Source organism: Arachis ipaensis, chromosome B1 (assembly GCF_059453495.1).
Source record: "Arachis ipaensis isolate K30076 ecotype BB chromosome B1, ASM5945349v1, whole genome shotgun sequence".
Taxonomy (NCBI): Eukaryota; Viridiplantae; Streptophyta; class Magnoliopsida; order Fabales; family Fabaceae; genus Arachis; species Arachis ipaensis.
The window spans coordinates 55837836-55860393 of NC_142436.1; positions in this window are offsets into that span (position 1 = coordinate 55837836).

Consider the following 22558-nt stretch of genomic DNA (forward strand, 5'->3'; position numbering starts at 1 on the left):
TTTATCCTCTCTGGAAAATGGTCCGATGCGCTGTCACTGCATGGCTAATCGTTTGGAGGCATCACCCTTGTCAATGGTTGCATCCCATCCTCTTGTGAAAATAGTCCAAATGCTCTGTCACAGCACGGCTAATCATTTGAGGTTCTCGATCATACTGGAATAGGATTCACCCTCCTTTTGCGTCTGTCACTACGCCCAGCACTCGCGAGTTTGAAGTTCGTCACAGTCATTCAATCCCAGAGTCCTACTCGGAATACCACAGACAAGGTTTAGACTTTCCGGACTCTCATGAATGCTGCCATCAATCTAGCTTATACCACGAAGATTCTGATTAAGAGATCCAAGAGATACTCATTCAATCTAAGGTGGAACGGAAGTGGTTGTCAGGCACGCGTTCGTGGGAGAATGATGATGATTGTCACGTTCATCACATTCAGGTTGAAGTGCGAATGAATATCTAAGAAGCGGAATAAGTTAAATTGAATAGAAAAATAGTAGTACTTTGCATTAATCTTTGAGGAACAGCAGAACTCCACACCTTAATCTATGGAGTGCAGAAACTCTACCGTATGAAAATACATAAGTGATAATGGTCCAGGCATGGCCGAATGGCCAGCCCCCATGAAAGTCTAAGATAGCATAAAACTGATCAAAGATGTCTAATACAATAGTTAAAAGTCCTATTTATAATAAACTAGTTACTAGGGTTTACAGAAGTAAGTAATTGATGCATAAATCCACTTCCGGGACCCACTTGGTGTGTGCTTGGGCTGAGCTTGAATGTTACACGTGTAGAGGTCAATCTTGGAGTTGAACGCCGGTTTGTAACGTATTTCTGGCGTTCAACTCTGGCTTGTGACGTGTTCTGGCGTTTAACTCCAGACAGCAGCGTAGAACTGGCGTTCAACGCCCTTTTACGTCATCTAAACTCGGCCAAAGTATGGACTATTATATATTGCTGGAAAGCCCTGGATATCTACTTTCCAACGCAATTGGAAGCGTGCCATTTTGAGTTATGTAGCTCCAGAAAAATCCACTTTGAGTGCAGAGAGGTCAGAATCCAACAGCATCAGCAGTCCTTCTTCAACCTCTGAATCTGATTTTTGCTCAAGTCCCTCAATTTTAGCCAGAAAATACCTGAAATCACAGAAAAACACACAAACTCATAGTAAAGTCCAGAAATGTGAATTTAACATAAAAACTAATGAAAACATCCCTAAAAGTAACCAGATTTTACTAAAAACATACTAAAAATAGTGCCAAAAAGCGTATAAATTATCCGCTCATCAACTACACTCCTAAAAAAACATAACAACCAATTCAAACTGGCAGAATTACCAATAGTGAATAAATGGGCAATATGCAACCAATAGACGGGAGTTAAGTTAATGATAACGGACCTATTAACCATCTGTTCTGACCTAGGTTGATTTCTTTGATGAATTCAGCCCAATCAACTTCGAAAGAGTCAGCAGAAGGAGAATTTCACACAATGTAATTCATCTTAGCATTCAATTCTCCATACCTAGCATAACCTCCAAGCTTGAATTGTGACTTTTTCAATATATGTCAGATGCACCCTCGATGGATAGTATCCAGTAGGACCTTCCTAATAGCACCGACCATGCCCTTGCACTGGTCAGTGATGATCTCCCTTGGTGCAGTTCCGACGCATTTCACCCATTGCATGAACACCCACTCAAAACTAGAGATCTCCTCACTCCTGAATAAAGCACAACCAAGAAGAGTAGACTTCCCATGGTGGTTTACACCGACAAAGGATGCAACCGGTAGACCATGCCTGCGAATACACCAACAACAAATGACAAACCCAAAAAAAAATTAAGAAAATAACTGCTTTTGCGATTGACCCATAAGTATACTGACCTATTTCTTCTATAAGTGGTGTCGAACGACACCACATCTCCGTAATATTCATACGAAGCCCTACACCTTGCATCTACCCAGAGTGCGCTCCAGAACTTATTAGCATTGTCAACATCTATGGCATAAAAGAAGTTGGGATTAATCTCTTTCATTCAAACGAAATAATTCATCAGCTCCTTAAAGTCCGCATTGTCATCAGCACATCAGAGTTTGCTTGTGATGTAATTTCTAACATCCTTTTCTGAAAAACTCAGGTTTGAAGACCTACCAACCTCGTTTGCCAGTGCTAGATACGTCTTGTTGAGTCTTATGCCAGCCTCGTTCTTGTCTGTAATAGCGCACTTAGCATGCATCGTCAACTCCCTGTACTCATGATAGTGGACCGCTTTCTTAGTCGAATAGGGGAGAGAATTCCTCAGTTCTAATCTAGACACAATCCAACTTTTCTTCTCCCTGTCCAGCATGACATACATCCTTGCTCTGCATCTCGTGGTTGTAATTCTGTTTGTCTGAGTTGCTGCCTTCACCCGAGACTCCCGATAACCTTATCGCGTGCAGTGAATAGATTGATTAATGGGTATCTTTGATTCCTTCCGTGTCTTGTCGAAATTCGTGTTCTTAACTTTAGTTACGAACCCAACTTTCTTTGCATAATTTGCATAAAATTTCTGTGCCAGAGGCAATGGATCAAACACATTCCTCTGACTGGAATTTCCTCTTCACTGATCCCACTATGATCCGGCAACTGTAATGTCAATTCACAAAACCAAATACCAATTAAAACTAGCATTAACGCACTAACTATAACATGGTAACAAACAATAAGTAATAATTCAAACCTCGTGTCTCAATTCCAACTCATCCTTTCTTGTTACCATGACGTCGGTAATTTCGTCGACCTTCAATTAAAGACACTGGAAAAACTTTTATCAACTTAAGATCATTACTATTTAATGAACTACTCCAATAAAACATATCAAAAAATAATGTAAACACACATAGGAGTCAAGCATACTTTATTAATATCTCAACTAACCACATCACTGTACCATATTTTTCCAAATAAATCAACTTAAAAAATATCTAATTAGCATGAATAAGAAATATTCACATAACACATTGTCATAAAATTTCATACAATGTAAGACTAGCCTATACAACATACCTTAGACCTCTCTTGAGTAACAACTTCACCCACACTCAATTCTTCATTACGTTTGTTAGAATTGATCAATGTGCTTTTCGATCCGCCTTCCAGGGTTGAAAACTCCATGGACAATACTCTCTTCCAGAATCTTTTCACCGCGACGGTAGCTTGTTTCTGTAGGAAACGCTTCACGTGATGGTCTTTACGGGAGAACGGGGACGTTATCGAGTCGGGAACATAACTTGACCCACGCTGACGAACGTCACGGCCAATGGCGGCACACACTGGGGAGAAGCGACGAGGGAGCCATGGGTTGAATGATTTGATGGAGACGGTGGGGGCAATTAATGAGAAGAAGAGTGAAAGGTTGCACCGTAACCGGGAACGTGTTGCACCACGATAAATCGCAGCACCAATAATGGCGGCATGGACTGAGGGTTACCAAGAAGGGAGTGCCGGGAGGATGCCTTGGATGGATGAGGTTGGCGCCTTTGCTATTTGGAAGAGAGAACCGATGCACGGCAATCGTGGAGAGGGAGAGAGGGTGAAGACTTGTAAGCATTGAGTCAATTTTCGTGATTCCTGTCGCAAGCTTTTGAACGTATCTCACCAAACATGATTTTGGCCTAAACAACAATTAATAACAAATATTTTAAATTATAAATGAATAAAACTAATTAATATAATTATAATTAATTAGGTTCTTTCATTCTTGGATGGTTAGGAGTTGGTTCCATATACTTTTCCTAATGGTAATGACCCTTTTTTCATTTATTTACTCTAACTATCAATTTCAATACAAAGCATACAATAAAAAAAAAAGTGATACCTTCAAATTCCTAACTCTAAAAAGCAACAATTAACCACAATTAATAGAAGATATAAACAAATTTTGAATCAAAATTCTAAACCAAGAATAAAACCAAGAAAGAAAGATCAATGTGGAAGAAAAAACCAGTGACAGGGGAGAGGCTGCGATAGCTCAGATTGGCGCACGGTGGAGGAGGGTGTAAGGGTGTCATGCACGATCGAGGAGATGGGAAACTTCGACGCCGGTGAGATAAGAACAGATGGCAGATGTGCGACTCGACAACCACACAGAAGCGCAGGGTAGAGCGGAGGTTAGTGATTTCGTGCACCGTGGATGAGGGAGTATGGGTTTCAGGAGCTGTGGAGGAGAGGCGAAAGCTTGACACCAGAGAGAGGAGGATGGATCGACCGCAGTGGCGCACGGTGGAGCAACGACGGCAGGGTTTCGTGTGCTACCAATCTCACTTTACATGTTTGTACAAAATTAAGGGGAATTAATTAATGGTTATAAGATAAAAAGGAAAATTGAAAAATTGAATTATGAAAAGATTCTAACTTAACGGTGTTTCTTGATGCAGTAGTCGCTGATCTTGCGGCACACAAAGGGCTAGTTCTTCCGCAGGCTTGTTTTGCGGTGGCAAGGTGAATGGTTGGCAATTTTTTGCCGCTATGCTCTGTGTATCTTGTAGTGATAACCAAAGCATCTTTCTTTAGACTAATGAGGGGATAAATGAAGTGATAAATGCAGATTCAAGTCTTTATATAGAATAGATGCATGTCGATTTTAAGATTTATAATGACAAACTGAAACCTCTTAATGTTGACAGGATGCTCAATTACTATAATTGTAAAGTTTTTTTTAACTTTAGAAGGGTTTAATGTGAAGCTTCGACATCCAAAGCTTGATTACACACCTATTGGTTGGGAGTGAGTTTCGAGTGTTAAGTTCAATTTTGTCTTGTCATGGCTGATGAACAAGATGTATCAAACTATTTGTGTTCTTTAAAAAGTTATTTAAGTAGTTGTCATGTTTCAAAAAATATTTCTCTTGTTAAGAATGATTCTTCTAGTGAAGTTGAATCAAGCAGTAATTTAAATTCATTATTTTCAATTCCTAGTACAATTTCGATTCCTAAAAATGAATCTAGTTGTGCTTTAAATGTTGCATGTATTTCCATTCCTAGGACTAGTATTGTTAACCAGTCTGGTGTCGATATATCTGGAGATCAATGCTCTGTAAACAATTCGATTTCCGATCCAGTCGATAATAAAGTTTGTTTTTCTTTATATGATTCAGTTGATATTTCTTTCGATTGTGTTTATGATCTAGAACCTTTGGGTTTTGAGAAAACTACAGTTAATGATGATCATATCAAAAAGGAGTTTGAATCTCAAGATCCACTTGAGGAAATTAATTTGGAAACTGATGGTGATTTCAGGCCTACTTATATTTGTAAAAATATTAACGAGCAATTTCGTACGAAATTGGTCGATTTGTTGGTTGAATACAAAGATTATTTTGCTTGGGATTATGACGAAATGCCTTATTTCAATCGTTCATTAGTAGAACATAGATTGGTGTTAAAACCATTTTCTCGACCAGTGAAACAGCACCTCGAGATTTTGCTCCTGAAATTAATCTTAAAATTAAGGAAGAAATTAAAAGGCAAATTAAATCAAAGTTTATTCGAATAGTTCGTTATCTCGATTGGATATCAAACATTATGCCTGTAATGAAAAAGAATGGAAAACTCTGTGTGCATTGACTTTCGTGATTTAAATAATACTACTCCTAAGGATGAATATTTTATGCCTATAACAGATATGTTAATTGATTCTGAAGTTGATAATGAGATTTTGATTTTCATGGATGACTATTCTGGTTTTAATCAGATTTTTATAGCTGATGATGATGTATCAAAGATAGCCTTTCGATGTCCTAGTGCTTTTGGGACTTATGAACGGGTAATGATACCTTTCGGTCTGAAGAATGCCAGAGCAAAATACCAATGTGTCAGGAATACTATTTTCCATTAATATATTGGAAAATTTATAGAATTATATATCGATGATGTAATGGTTAAATCGAATTCGATGGATCAACATCTCGATTATTTAAGCCAAGCATTTCAAACAATGTGGCAAAAAGGGTTAAAAATGAATTCTTTAAAATGTGCATTTAGAGTTTCGACAAAAAAATTTTTAGGGTTTGTGGTGCAAAAGAAAGGAATTGCCATTGATCAAAATAAAGCCAAGGCAATTTTAGATTTGCCACCTCCTTCAACGAAAAAGGAAGTTCAGTCGTTTTTAGGAAAAGTTAACTTTTTGTAATGACTCATTTCTAATTTGTCTGGTCAAACCCGTGTTTTTCACCTTTAGTTAAACTTAAAAATGAATCTCAATATTTATGGACTTGTGAACATCAACAGGCGTTCAATTCGATCAAGGATTACCTGTAGAAAGCACCAGTAATGGAGACAGTCTGCCCTCTCGAACCTTTAAAGTTGTATGTTGTAGCTTTGACAAATATTATTGGTTCTATATTGGCTCAAGATGATGAAGAGGGACATGAAAGAGTTATTTATTACTTTAGTCGTGTGTTATCTGATATTGACGCAAGATTTTCTCCTATTGAGAAATTGTGTCTTTCTCATTATTATGCTTGCACGAAACTAAAGTGTCATATGGTTGTGAAGACTATAAAAGTCATTACACAAATTGATTTGGTAAAATACATGTTATCTTATCCAATATTAAGAGGTCGATTAGGAAAATGGATGCTGGCTTTGATGGAATTTGATTGACAATATGTCTTGGCCAAGGCTGTTAAAAGGTCAAGTTATTGCAGATTTTTTGGTCGATCGACCAAGTAATCTTAATTCCAGGGGGCAAATTTAGTCAATATCGAATCTGAGCCTTGGAAGTTATATTTTGATGTGTCAAAACATAAAGATAGAGCTGGTGTTGGTATTTTAATTATATCCCCCAAAGGAATCCCATCAAAATTTTTATTTAAATTAAAGTATCCATGTTTGAATAATATAGCTAAATATGAAACTTTAATATAAATCTTTATTGACAAGGGTGCATTGGATGTCAAGATTTTAGGAGATGCTCAGTTAGTTTTAAAACAGTTGTCAAAACAATTCAAGTGTAATAATGAAAAATTGCAAAAATTTTTGTGGACAGCATGGGAGTTATTAGTGTCTTTTCGAAAAGTATCTTTGATTCATATTCCAAGGATTCAAAATGAAGTTGCTAATGAGTTGGCTCAAATTGCGTCGAAGTATAAGATCCCTTTTGAAACTTTAGGAAAATTGGTAAAGGTTCAACAAATTCTAGTACCATCGAAGAGGGAGAAGCCTTAGTCATTGATGAGTGGGATAATGATGATTAGAGAAAATCAATTGCAGAATATTTAAAAAATCCTAGCTTTCAGGTCGATCGAAAAGTCAAATTAAAGGTAATGAATTTTGTGGTGATAGGTGATGAATTGTATAAAAAGGTATTGATGAAAGTCTCATGAAAAAATAATTGCTCTTGGTGAAGTCGATGAAGGTATATGTGGCTCCCACCAGGCTGGGCAAAGAATGAAATGGATACTTTGATGTGATCGAGTGTATTGGCTATCTATAGTAAAAAATTGTATTGATTATGCAAAAGCGTGCAAGAGTGTCAGAAACATGGTATAGTACAACAGATTCCTGCTTCTGAGTTACACTTGATTATAAAACTTTTGGCATTTAGAGGTTTGGCTTTGGATTTTATCGGAATGATTCATCCTCTATCATCTAAAAATCATAAGTTTATCTTAGTAGCAATTTATTATTGGATTTTATCAGAATGATTCATCCTCTATCATCTAAAAATCATAAGTTTATCTTAGTAGCAATTTATTATTTTACAAAATGGGTTGAAGCTGTTCCTTTAATAGAAGTCGGCCAAAGCGAGATTATCGATTTTATAGAAGAACACATAATACATTTATTTGGTCCTTCAGTCTTTATAGAGTTGCAAGAGTAGGTCCAACTGCTCCTTTATCTTTGAATGAGTAATTGAAGCTCTTGAAGTTGCTCACTTTCTTCAATTTGGTATTGGAGAGTTCAATTGTCCAGATCATCTTTTTTCTTTGATAAAGAAAGGACTTTTTGTTGAGCAATCGTTTTATATTTTGGAGCTTGTCAAGAAGCCTTTGAGAAGAGCTTTGTTCTGTCTGATTTCAGCAAGTTCTTTTTCAAGCTCATTTTCCTTACTACTCAATTGATTTAATTCAATAGAAGCCTCACTTAGATGAGTTCTGTAATCTAACACTTTCCATTTCTTGTCAGCTAAAGAAACTTCTACCTTGACACTTTGATCTTTGATTTCTTTTATACTTTTTCGATAGAGTTCAACCTCATCTAGACATGAGAAAATTTTTTTGGTATGGTTGATGAAAGACACAAGTGGTTTGACATGATCAGAGGGATCTTAAGTGTAAATATTAGAGCTTAAAATCTGGTTAAGTGCAGCATTGAGATCATCTTGCAAAAACCATTCTTCGATAGGATTAACCAGTAGGATTTTTAGTTTTTGAAGAAGATCAAACACATCAGGATCAATGGAATTTTTTGTTAGATTTTGTTTGTGTGTGTCTTTAGGAGGATTAGGAACTTGTGGATTCTTGTCCAGGTGAATTGATTTGTTCTCAGAGCTTGATAATCTAGTTTCCTTGCCTTTAGAGATTTTTGAGATGACACCAAGAAGCTCACTGACAATATCATCATCCTGGCTGAGATCAATGGTTTCCTTTCTTTGGTTATTGATTTTCATAACTCCAGTTTGGAACAAATGAAAAATAGGAACTTGTGCAAAGGGTGTTGTGGGCTTGACCTTGTCAATAGGAGTATTCATGATGATATCATTTGTAGTCAATAATGGATCAACAACTCTCTCAGTTTGCAATAAATAGGGTTCATCAGCTTTTGTTTTTTCTGGCTTAACATTGATTGGTGGAGTTGAATTGGTACTGGAAGATGTAAAGGACAATTGATGAATGGTTGTGCTATCTTTAGTTTTCTTTGGGGAAGGATTTGCTTCCTCCATATAAAGTTCTTTTAGGAAAGGGGGATCGTTTTTTTTTTTTGAATAACAAAAAAAAGTGCAAATACCTTAGTAGTTTTAGAATCTGCTATGTTGTAAGAGCTGGAAGAGACATATTCACTTTCAATTTCAAAGTCTTCAATGTTTGGTGGAGAAACTTTAGTGCTTGAATCTTTTGATGGAGAATCGACAAACTTGCTTATGTGTTGCTGCTTGGCCTATATATAAATTTTTTTAAACATCAATATTCAATACATAATGTATAGAAATTGGTAGATTTAATATGTTACCTCTGCTAAACTAGATGCTGCAGAAGAAGCTTTTGAGGTTTTCAACTTCATTTTTTGAGCTTTTGAGGATTCTATTTTTCGTTTTGAAATAGCTATGGTAACATGCCTCTCACTCATGGCCGGGTAAACCCTCAGCATACCTTCGAGGATTTCTTCAAGACTGTGATTGTACTGTAATATTTTTGCCACCAAACAAGGAAAGATTTGGTCACATATCAACTCAGAACAAAATCGATAGCCTCAAACTCAGATCGATGACCTTTGTTATGCTTCAGTTCTCGAGCTATGAGTGGCATTGAGTTATAGATTTTTTGACCAAGTTGTCTTGATAACTTTGAACCAAAAGGAGTGATCAAGGCTTGAGAAAATCCCATTTGTCGAGTCACAAAATGGGGAGCATGTAAAGTGACTCGATATTGGTCTTTTTTATACATAGGGATACCAGTAGTGAGGACTTGGATAACAATGTAGTTGCTCCAGTTTTCGTCAGTTGCTTGCTGCACCTTTTCATTGTTATCTTTGGTAATCCTTGGTGCTCAAAATCATGTCAGACAACATTTGCGGTCGACAAAAGGTGCAAAGTTGACTTATCTATTCTGAAAGGAAGTTTCATGGTAAAATTTGGTGAAAATAACCCAAAAAAGATCTCCAATTTTGGGGACTAGAAAAAGTTAGTTTCAAAGATACGAGGTGGATGCCTTCGATGGGTTGTTTAGCTGAAATCAGAATGTCATCAATTTTTATGAAATTTTCAAAGACTGCATTCAACCATAATTGAAGGAGTCAAAGTGGTCCTCCTGCACTGAGAGGGGATCGATTTTGAAGATTTGTGACCATGTGACCAAGCTCATCATATAAATGGCCTAAGAGTAATTTAGAAAGACACAAAGTTGAGATACTTTCATGGATTAAAAGTAGCAAGAGGTTGATAGAGTCTCTGCATAGTTACACTTCGAGAGTAGAAGACCATAACATTCAACCAAAAGCACAAAAAGGCCACAAGTTCGACATTAGAAATAGGATTGTCACCTTGACCCATGTTTTTTTATGAACTCTCCATAAGATGAACTTTTCCAATTGATTTGTATTTCTTTGTTGGTTCCATGTTTGGGAAAAAATTGATCCTAGAAGGAGGTAGTCCTATGATAGCTATCACATCGAAAAAAGTTAGACCAACCATCCCACAGGGTAGATGCAGATTGTTGGTCGATCGACTCCAGAAGTATAAAATGGACCCGATCATCCAATGATGGATGATGAGTTGATATTGAGACAATTGAAGTAAGTCGTATATACCATGCTAGGCCTAGAAATCCTTCTTTTGTGGTTCGATTCGTTTAAACCAGGCCATGTAATTAACACTTTCGGAAGAAGTCTGGTGCGCGAAATTACACTTCGCACAACTGAACCAGTAAGTGCACTGGGTCGTCCAAGTAATACCTGAGTGAGTCAGGGTCGATCCCACCAGGATTGTTGGCTTGAATCAAGCTGTGGTTATTTTATAGATCTTAGTCAGGCGGATAGAAAAGTTGTTTGTTTGTTTAAAGTGCATAAAAGTAAAATAAAGATAACGTTACTCAATTGAAGGTGAATGCAATGATAAGAAGATGGTCAAGGCTTCAGAGATGCTTTATTCTTCTGGATTAATTCGGTCTCACTGTCTACGCCAACTATTAATGATTTCTTCTATGGCAGGATGTATGTGATCAACGCCTTTCTTGAGGGGTTGCCGATTCTCCTCTAGGCAGAACACTAGGGTTAGTGCGCATCCAGTCTGAATGAGGATGAAGCTCCTGTAGTCCATTTCCCTTGATGATCCTACTCAAAACGCCACAGACAAGGTCGAATCTTCTAGATAAGAGAATGTTGTGCCTTTGGTTCTAGCCTTTACCACAAAGACCCTAATCTCCATATACCTTGGCTAAACTGGTGTCTCGAGAAGTCCCCAATGAAGTCGTGGATTAGCCGTCTAAGAGATGTATAATCAAGCCAGTGGTTCATTGATATCTGATGAAAGACGCTCACTAAACACATGTAGAATAGAGATAACTTTGTGCTGGTTCAACTCATTCATAAGGTTGAAGAACGATGATACATCTTAGAATAGAGAATCAAACACGAATTGAGATAAAACAGTAATACTTTTATTAATCCATAAAACTCAGCAGAGCTCTTCCCCTTATCCTAGGAGGTTTAGAGACTCATACTGATAGAAAATACAATGAAAGGTTCGAAAAATGCCAGGAGAGATCATAAACAAGGGTGATCTTCTCCTTTTAATACTAAACAAATGACTCAGGATTACATAAAAAGGGTAAAACAGTCTTTTAGTGCGAAAATCCACTTCTGTGGTCCCTTGGTGAGTGTTTGGGCTGAGTTTGAGTGTCTCCCACGTGCTAAGACTCCCTAGGGGCGTTGAATGCTAGCTGGGATCCCCCTTTTGGGCGTTGGACGCTGGTCTCCTCATTGCGAGCATTGGACGCTTGGACTGGATAGATGGCTGGCATTGAACGCCAGTTTTGGGCCTTCAATTCCGAAGCAAAGTATGGACTATTATCATTGCTGGAAAGCCCTGGATGTTACATTTCCATAGCCATTGGGAATGCTCCATTTGGACTTCTGTAGCTCCAGAAAAGCTCTTTCGAGTGGAAGGAGGTCAGATCCTGACAACATCTGCAGTGCTTTCTCTGCCTCTAAATCAGACTTTTGCTCCAACTCCTCAATTTCAGCCAGAAAATACCTGAAATTGCACAAAAATACACAAACTCAAAGTAGAATCCAAAAATGTGAATTTTACACTAAAACCTATGAAAATATCATAAAACTTAAATAAAACATGCTAAAAACTATATGAAAATGATGTCAAAAAGCGTATAAAATATCCGCTCATCAAAGTCTTAGGGTTTTTTCAAAATCCTTTTGTATGATCATCAAAAGGAGCCATATACATGTCTTTGTTTATTAATAATTCCTGGTCAGGGAAAGAAGGAAAAAAAGGCAGAACTTGATCAATTTCAGAAGGAGAAAGCAGAGAGCTTAGGAAACATTGCATTTGGTTATCAACAGTGAATGGGAAGATCATTTTGTGTGCATTGGTAGCATTAACAGGGTCTTTAATAATGATATCATGGTTCTGAGCTATGATTTGGAGATTCATGCATGGGTTTCTTCTAATATTTCTTTTCCTTTCGTGGAAGAAGACTTGCTGTTGGTACCCATGGAAGTTCTGGAATATTTACAGTGATAGCATGAGCAAAATGAAAATATTTCTTTATAAATATAAATATACTTAAATGATAGCATAAATGTGTATGTTGAATGGATGAATATTGGTGCACGAATTATGAATCACACTTTTCACAACTCGTACCACTGACCAGCAAGTGCACTGGGTCATCCAAGTAATACCTCACGTGAGTAAGGGTCGAATCCCATGGAGATTGTTGGTTTGAAGCAATCTATGGTTATCTTGTAAATCTTAGTCAGGAAGTCAATTATGTTTATCAGTTGAATTGCAAATAAACAATAGAGCATGGATTAAAGGTTACTTGTTATGCAGTAATGGAGAATATGTTGGAGTTTTGGAGATGCTTTGTCTTCTGAATCTCTGCTTTCCTCTGTCTTCTTGTTCAGGCACGCACGTCCTCCTATGGCAAGCTGTGTGTTGGTGGATCACCGTTGTCAATGGCTACCTTCCATCCTTCCAGTGAAAACTACGCTCACGCGCTCTATCACAGCACGGCTAATCACCGGTTGGTTCTCGATCTGGTTGGAATAGGATTTACTATCCTTTTGCGTCTGTCACTAATGCCCAGCCTTCAGGAGTTTGAAGCTCGTCACAGTCATTCAATCCTTGAATCCTACTCGGAATACCACAAACAAGGTTTAGACTTTCCGGATTCTCATGAATGCCGCCATTAGTTCTAGCTTATACCACGGAGATTCTGATTAAGGAATCTAAGAGATACTCATTCAATTGTATATAGAATGGAGGTGATTGTCAGGCATACGTTCATGATTTGAGGAAGGTGATGAGTGTCACAGATCATCACCTCCATCACAGTTAAGCGCGAATGAACATCTTAGATAGGAACAAGCGTGTTTGAATGGAAAACAGAAATACTTGCATTAATTCATTGAGACACAGCAGAGCTCCTCACCCCCAACAATGGGGTTTAGAGACTCATGCCATCAGAGAATACAAGGGTTTGATCTAAAATGTCATGAGATACAAAATAAGTCTCTAAAAGTTGTTTAAATACTAAACTAGTAGCCTAGGTTTACAACAAATGAGTAAACTATGATGGATGATGCAGAGGCCCACTTCTGGGGCCCACTTGGTGTGTGCTGGGGCTGAGAATTAAGCAATCCACGTGCAGAGGCCATTTGTGGAGTTGAACGCCAGTTTTTGTGCCAGTTTGGGCGTTCAACTCCAGCTTTTGATCCTTTTCTGGCGCTGGACGCCAGAATTGGGCAGAGAACTGGCGTTGAACGCCAGTTTACGTCATCTATCCTTGTGCAAAGTATGGACTATTATATATTGCTGGAAAGCCCTGGATGTCTACTTTCCAAAGCAATTGGAAGCATGCTATTTCGAGTTCTGTAACTCCAGAAAATTTACCTTGAGTGCAGGGAGGTCAGAATCCAACAGCATCAGCAGTCCTTTTTCAGCCTGAATCAGATTTTTGCTCAGCTCCTTCAATTTCAGCCAGAAAAATACCTGAAATTACAGAAAAATACACAACTCATAGTAAAGTCCAGAAATATGAATTTTTCCTAAAAACTAATGGAAATAAACTAAAAACTAACTAAAATATACTAAAAACTATATGAAATTAACCCCAAAAAGCGTATAAAATATCCGCTCATCACAACACCAAACTTAAACTGTTGCTTGTCCTCAAGCAACTAGACAAATAAAATAGAAGACTAATAGGTTGAGAAGCAATAATATCTCAGAGTTTTTTTTGCATGAAGCTCAGATTCTAATTAGATGAGCGGGGCTAGTAGCTTTTTGCTTCCGAACAGTTTTGGCATCTCACTTTATCCATTGAAGCTCAGAGTGATTGGCATCTACAGGAACTCAGAATTCAGATAGTGCTATTGATTCTCCTAGTTCAGTATGTTGATTCTTGAACACAGCTACTTTATGAGTCTTGGCCGTGGCCCTAAGCACTTTGTTTTCCAGTATTACCACTAGATACATAAATGCCACAGACACATAATTAGGTGAACCTTTTTAGATTGTGACTCAGCTTTGCTAAAGTCCCCAATTAGAGGTGTCCAGAGTTCTTAAGCACACTCTTCTTTTTGCTTTGGACCTTGACTTTAACCGCTCAGTCTCAAGTTTTCACTTGACACCTTCACGCCACAAGCACATGGTTAGGGACAGCTTGGTTTAGCCGCTTAGGCCAGGATTTTATTCCTTTAGGCCCTCCTATCCACTGATGCTCAAAGCCTTGGGATCCTTTTTATTTGCCCTTGCCTTTTGGTTTTAAGGGTTATTGGCTGTTTGCTCTTGCCTCTTAGTTTTAAGAGCTTTTGGCTTTTTCTGCTTGCTTTTTCTTTTTCTTTCTTTTTTTTCTGCAAGCTTTGTTCTTTGCTGCTTTTTCTTGCTTCAAGAATCATTTTTATGATTTTTCAGATTATCAATAACATGTCTCATGTTCATCATTCTTTCAAGAGCCAACATATTTAACAGTCTTAAACAACAAATTCAAAAGACATATGCACTGTTCAAGCATTCATTCAGAAGACAGAAAGCATTGCCACCACATGTTACTAATTAGAATTTTTCTTATTAAAGACTCGAAATTTTATTGCCTCTTATTCAAAAGATCTACTATTTTATTCATGTTTGCTGATGATGAGAAAAATAGACTATAACTTAATTGGGGATAAAATCAAACTAGACACTAATTACTACTAATGATCATGTAATGAAGACACAAACATAGATAAGCACTTAACATAGAGAAAACGAGAAACAGAGAAAGTAAGAACAAGGAACGAGTCCACCTTAGTGATGATGGCATTTCCTTCTTGAGGCACCAATGATGTTCTTGAGCTCTTTTATGTCTCTTCCTTGCCTTTGTGGCTTGATTCCTAGTGATTTTTGGTATTTCTATCCTCAGTTGCTTCCAATAATTATGTGGAGGGAAGTGCATCCCCTGAGGTATCTCTTGATTTGCAGCCACATGTTCTACCACTGAGCTATAGATCCTTCACATAATTGTTTTACCACACCAAACTTAGAATGTTGCTCGCCCTCGAGCAAAAGAAGAGGGAATAGATGAAGAAGAAGATGTGGAAAGAAAAAAAACTAGGATTATGAGGAGGGAAGGTGGGGATCCTGTGGGGTCCACAGATCTTGAGGTGTCAAGGCATTTACATCCCTGCACCAATTTGGGCATGCAAAATGCCCTTGCACACAACTCTGGGCGTTCAGCGCCAGGTTGATGCCCATTTTGGGCGTTCAACGCCCATTTGCTGCCATTTCTGGCGTTGAACGCCAGAACCATGCTTGTTCTGGGTGTTCAGCGCCAGGATGCTGCCCATTCTGGGCGTTCAGCGCCAAGAACTCCTCTAGCTCATTTAGCTGGAGCAATCTTTTTTCTCCTGCTAATTTGGCATCAAAGTTTAGGAATCTGGTTGCCCAGTAGGCCTTATGTTCCAGTTCCACGGGCAGGTGACATGCCTTACCATACACCAGTTGGTATGGAGAGGTCCCTATAGGGGTCTTGAATGCTGTTCTGTAAGCCCACAGAGCATCATCCAAGCTCCGTGCCCAATCCTTTCTACGGGTATTTACTGTCCGTTCCAGGATTCTCTTTAATTCTCTATTAGAGACTTCAGCTTGCCTATTGGTTTGTGGATGATATGGAGTGGCCACCTTGTGGCGAATTCCATACCGAACCATGGCAGAGTAAAGCTGTTTATTGCAGAAGTGAGTGCCCCCATCACTGATTAGTACTCTAGGGACACCAAACCTGCTAAAGATATATTTTTGGAGGAACTTCAGCACTGTTTTAGTATCATTGGTGGGTGTGGCAATAGCCTCAACCCATTTTGATACATAGTCAACTGCCACCAGAATATAAGTGTTTGAGTATGATGGTGGGAAAGGTCCCATGAAGTCAATTCCCCATACGTCAAACAACTCAATCTCTAAGATTCCTTGTTGAGGCATGGCGTAACCATGAGGCAGATTGCCAGCTCTTTGGCAACTGTCACAGTTACGTACAAACTCTCGGGAATCTTTATAGAGTGTGGGCCAATAGAAGCCACATTGGAGGACCTTGGTGGCTTTTCGCTCACCTCCGAAATGGCCTCCATATTGTGATCCATGGCAATGCCATAGGATCCTCTGTGCTTCTTCTCTAGGCACACACCTACGGATTATTCCGTCTGCATATCTCTTAAAGAGATAGGGTTCATCCCACAAATAATATTTTGCATCAGTGATTAATTTCTTCTTTTGTATCCTGTTGTACTCCTTGGGTATGAACCTTGCAGCTTTATAGTTTGCAATATCGGCAAACCATGGTGCTTCCTGAATGGCAAATAGATGCTCATCAGGAAACGTCTCAGAGATCTCAAGAAAGGGGAGGGACGTCCCTTCTACTGGCTCTATCCGGGACAGATGGTCAGCCACTTGGTTCTCTGTCCCTTTTCTGTCTCTTATTTCTATATCAAACTATTGCAGAAGCAATACCCATCTGATGAGCCTGGGTTTTGAATCCTACTTTGTGAGTAGATATTTAAGAGCAGCATGGTCAGTATACACAATCACTTTTGATCCTACTAAGTATGATTTGAACTTGTCAATGGCGTAAACCACTGCAAGTAATTCTTTTTCTGTGGTTGTGTAATTTTTCTGGGCATCATTTAGAACGCGACTGGCATAATAAATGACATGCAGAAGCTTGTCATGCCTCTGTCCCAATACTGCACCAATGGCATGATCACTGGCATCACACATTAGCTCAAATGGCAACGTCCAGTCTGGTGCAGAAATGACTGGTGCTGTGACCAGCTTAGCTTTCAGCGTTTCAAACGCCTGTAGGCACTCTGTGTCAAACACAAATGGCGTGTCAGCAGCTAGCAGATTGCTTAGAGGTTTTGCGATTTTTGAAAAATCCTTTATAAACCTTCTATAGAATCCTGCATGCCCCAAAAAGCTTCTAATTGCCTTAACATTGGCAGGTAGTGGTAATTTTTCAATTACCTCTATTTTTGCTTGATCCACCTCTATTCCCTTGTTTGAGATTTTATGCCCAAGGACAATCCCTTCAGTCACCATGAAGTGACATTTTCCCAGTTTAAAACTAGGTTGGTCTCTTGGCATCTTTTCAGAACAAGTTTCAGGTGATCAAGACAGGAGCTGAATGAGTCTCCATATACTGAGAAGTCATCTATGAAGACTTCCAGAAATTTTTCCACCATATCAGAGAAAATAGAGAGCATGCATCTCTGGAAGGTTGCAGGCGCATTACACAGCCCAAATGGCATTCTTCTATAAGCAAACACTCCAGATGGACATGTGAATGCTGTTTTCTCTTGATCCTGGGGATCTACTGTAATCTGGTTATAGCCTGAGTAGCCGTCCAAAAAGCAGTAATACTCATGACCTGCCAGTCTTTCTAGCATCTGGTCTATGAATGGTAAAGGAAAATGATCCTTTCTGGTGGCTGTATTGAGTCTTCTGTAGTCAATACACATGCGCCATCCTGTAACTGTTCTTGTAGGAACCAGTTCATTCTTTTCATTATGAATCACTGTCATGCCTCCCTTTTTTGGGACGACTTGGACAGGGCTCACCCAGGGGCTATCAGAAATAGGATAAATGATCCCAGCCTCCAGTAATTTGGTGACCTCTTTCTGCACCACTTCTTTCATGGCTGAATTTAGCCGCCTCTATGGTTGCACCACTGGTTTGGCATTATCCTCCAATAAGATTTTGTGCATGCATCTAGCTGGGCTTATGCCCTTAAGGTCACCTATGGACCACCCAAGAGCTGTCTTGTGTGTCCTTAGCACTTGAATAAGTGCCTCCTCTTCCTGTAAATTTAAAGCAGAGCTTATGATCACTGGAAAAGTGTCACCTTCTCCCAGAAACGCATATTTCAAGGATGGTGGTAGTGGCTTGAGCTCGGGTTTAGGAGGTTTTTCCTCTTTCAGAAGAAAGTTCAGAGGCTCTTTCATGTCCCATGAATCCTCCAAATCAGGCTGAACATCTTTAAAGATATCTTCCAACTCTGATTCGAGACTCTCAGCCATGTTGATCTCTTCTACCAAAGAGTCAATAAGATCAACTTTCATGCAGTCTGTTGATGTGTCTGGATGCTGCATGGCTTTGACAGCGTTCAACTTGAACTCATCATCGTTGACTCTCAGGGTTATTTCCCCCTGTTGGACATCAATGAGGGATCGTCCAGTTGCTAGGAAGGGTCTTCCTAGAATGAGAGTAGCACTCTTGTGCTCCTCCATTTCCAGCACAACAAAGTCAGTGGGAAAGGCGAATGGCCCAACTCTGACAATCATGTCCTCAATCACGCCTGATGGGTATTTAGTGGAACCATCAGCAAGTTGGAGACATATCCGGGTTGGTTTAACTTCTTCAGTTAAGCCAAGCTTCCTGATAGTGGATGCAGGTATTAGGTTGATGCTTGCCCCAAGATCGCATAAAGCTGTCTTGGTGCAATTATCTTCTAATATGCATGGTATCAGAAAGCTCCCAGGGTCTTTAAGCTTTTCAGAAAAGCTCTTCAGAATGACTGCACTGCATTCTTCAGTGAGGAGAACTCTTTCTGTTTCTCTCCAATCCTTTTTATGACTCAAGATCTCTTTCATGAACTTGGCATAAGAAGGTATTTGCTCAAGTGCTTCTGCAAATGGAATCTTTATTTCAAGAGTCCTGAGATAATCTGCAAAGCGAGCAAATTGCTTATCCTGCTCCTCTTTCCGAAGTTTTTGAGGATAAGGTATCTTGGCTTTATATTCTTCAACCTTAGTTGCTGCAGGTTTATTGCCTACAGAAGTGGTTGAAGAAGCCTTTTTAGAGGGGTTGTTATCAGCATTTGTGTGTGTCTGATCCCTCACTAGCAATTGAGTGCCAGAGTCAGAAGCTGGAGTGAGGTTAGATGCCAGCTCCCTGTCTGTTCCTGGCGTCTGAACGCCAGAAATGTGCCTATTTTGGGCGTTCAACGCCGGATCCTGCCCATTTTGGGCGTTCAACGCCAGATTCTTGCCCATTTCTGGCGTTGAACGCCAATCCTGCCTTGTTTCTGGCGTTGAACGCCAGTTGTGGGCATGGTCTGGGCGTTCAGCGCCAGCCTTCCACCAATTTTCTGGCGTTTTAGCGCCAGAATTATTTTTCCCTGGGCTCTTACTGTCCTCAGGTGAATCTTTGGTGGGTTGCTCATTTCTTGACTTTTTGCTGCCTTGAGGTGAGATATTTAATGTCTTCCCACTTCTTAATTGAACTGCTTGGCATTCTTCTGTTATTTGCCTTGACAGCTGCTGCTTTGTTTGCTTAAACTGTTCTTCCATATGTATATTAGCCATCCTTGTCTCTTGTAGTCTATCTTTGAATTCGGCTAACTGCCTTGTTAGGAAGTCCAATTGCTGATTGAATTCAGTAGCTTGTTCTACAGGACTGAGTTCAGCAGTTGCTGTTTTAACCTCTTCTTTCATGGAAGGGTCACTGCTTAGATACAGATGCTGATTCCTGGCAACTGTATCAATGAGCTCTTGAGCCTCTTCAATTGTCTTTCTCATGTGGATAGATCTACCAGCTGAGTAATCTAGAGACATCTGAGCTCCTTCTGCAAGCCCATAGTAGAAGATGTCTAACTGAACCCACTCTGAGAACATTTCAGAGGGGCATTTTCGTAGCATCTCTCTGTATCTCTCTCAGGCATCATAAAGAGATTCATTATCTCCTTGCTTGAAGCCTTGGATGTCCAGCCTTAGCTGTGTCATCCTTTTTGGAGGGAAATATTGATTCAGGAATTTTTCTGTCAGCTGTTTCCATGTCCTTATGCTGGCCTTAGGTTGGTTATTCAACCACCTCTTAGCTTGATCTTTTACAGCAAATGGAAACAGTAATAGTCTGTAGACATCCTGATCTATTTCTTTATCATGTACTGTGTCAGCAATCTGTAGAAACTGTGCCAGAAACTCTGTAGGTTCTTCCTGTGGAAGACCGGAATACTGGCAACTTTGCTGCACCATGATAATGAGCTGAGGATTCAACTCAAAGCTACTGACTCCAATGGAGGGTATGCAGATACTACTCCCATATGAAGCAGTAGAGGGGTTAGAATATGACCCCAGAGTCCTCCTAGACTGTTCATTTCCGCTTAGGTCCATGATGGAGAAAGGGAGATGATGTAAAATAGAAAGAAAAAAAAATATTTTTATTTATTTATTTATATATTTATTTCGAAAATGAAATAAATTAAAATAAATAAAAATTGAGTGAAGATTTTCGAAAAACTGAGGAGAGAGAAAGTGGTTAGGAAGTTTTGAAAAGGATATGATGAATTTTTTTTTTTAAAAAAAAAAGTTTTAAATTTTGAAATAAAAAATCTGAATTTTTAGAAATATATTTCGAAAAATTGTTTTTAAAATAGAGAGAAAAGATATTTTTTATTTTTAAGAGGAAAGAGAAAAACAATAAGATAGCACAAGATTTAAAATTTTTAGATCTAATGCTCCTTATTTTCGAAAATTTTAGAGGGAAAACACCAAGGAACACCAAACTTAAAAATTTTAAGATCAAGTCACAAGGAAAACTCAAGAACACTTTGAAGACTCACAAGAACACAAGAACATGAAGAAAGAACACCAAACTTAAAAATTTTTAGAAAACCAAACCAAAATTTTCGAAAAACACAGAGAAATCAACAAGAAAACACCAAACTTAAAGTTTGGCACAAAATTTAATAGAGAAATTATTATTTATGAAAAAGAAGATTTTGAAAAGAATATAAAAGATTCTAACCCAATTACCAAGAACACAGACCAATGCTCTAGCCAAATGAGTTATGAATGTAACACTTGTTTTGAAGAAGTATATATTATTTTTTTTTTTTTGAAAAATCAACAAGAAAACACCAAACTTAAAGTTTGGCACAGGATTTAATAGAAAAAAAAATTATTTTTTGAAAAATATTTTAAAAATATGATAGCCAATTACCATGAACATAAACACCACGTTCTAACTAATTGAGCTATAAATTTAAAGTGTTTTAACAAGGGATAAATAATAAAAGACTCTAAACCAAAAAAAGAAAAATTTTTCCTAATCTAAGCAACAAAATAAACCGTTAGTTGTCCAAACACGAACAATCCCCAGCAACGGCGCCAAAAACTTGGTGCACGAATTATGAATCACACTTTTTACAACTCGTACCACTGACCAGCAAGTGCACTGGGTCGTCCAAGTAATACCTCACGTGAGTAAGGGTCGAATCCCACAGAGATTGTTAGTTTGAAGCAATCTATGGTTATCTTGTAAATCTTAGTCAGGAAGTCAATTATGTTTATCAGTTGAATTGCAAATAAACAATAGAGCATGGATTAAAGGTTACTTGTTATGCAGTAATGGAGAATATGTTGGAGTTTTGGAGATGCTTTGTCTTCTGAATCTCTGCTTTCCTCTGTCTTCTTGTTCATGCACGCACGTCCTCCTATGGCAAGCTGTGTGTTGGTGGATCACCGTTGTCAATGGCTACCTTCCATCCTTCCAGTGAAAACTACGCTCACGCGCTCTGTCACAGCACGGCTAATCACCGGTTGGTTCTCGATCCGGTTGGAATAGGATTTACTATCCTTTTGCGTCTGTCACTAACGCCCAGCCTTCAGGAGTTTGAAGCTCGTCACAGTCATTCAATCCTTGAATCCTACTCGGAATACCACAGACAAGGTTTAGACTCTCCGGATTCTCATGAATGCCGCCATCAGTTCTAGCTTATACCACGGAGATTCTGATTAAGGAATCTAAGAGATACTCATTCAATCGTATATAGAACGGAGGTGGTTGTCAGGCACACGTTCATGATTTGAGGAAGGTGATGAGTGTCACAGATCATCACCTCCATCACAGTTAAGCGCGAATGAACATCTTAGATAGGAACAAACGTGTTTGAATGGAAAACAGAAATACTTGCATTAATTCATTGAGACACAGTAGAGCTCCTCACCCCCAACAATGGGGTTTAGAGACGCATGCCGTCAGAGAATACAAGGGTTTGATCTAAAATGTCATGAGATACAAAATAAGTCTCTAAAAGTTGTTTAAATACTAAACTAGTAGCCTAGGTTTATAACAAATGAG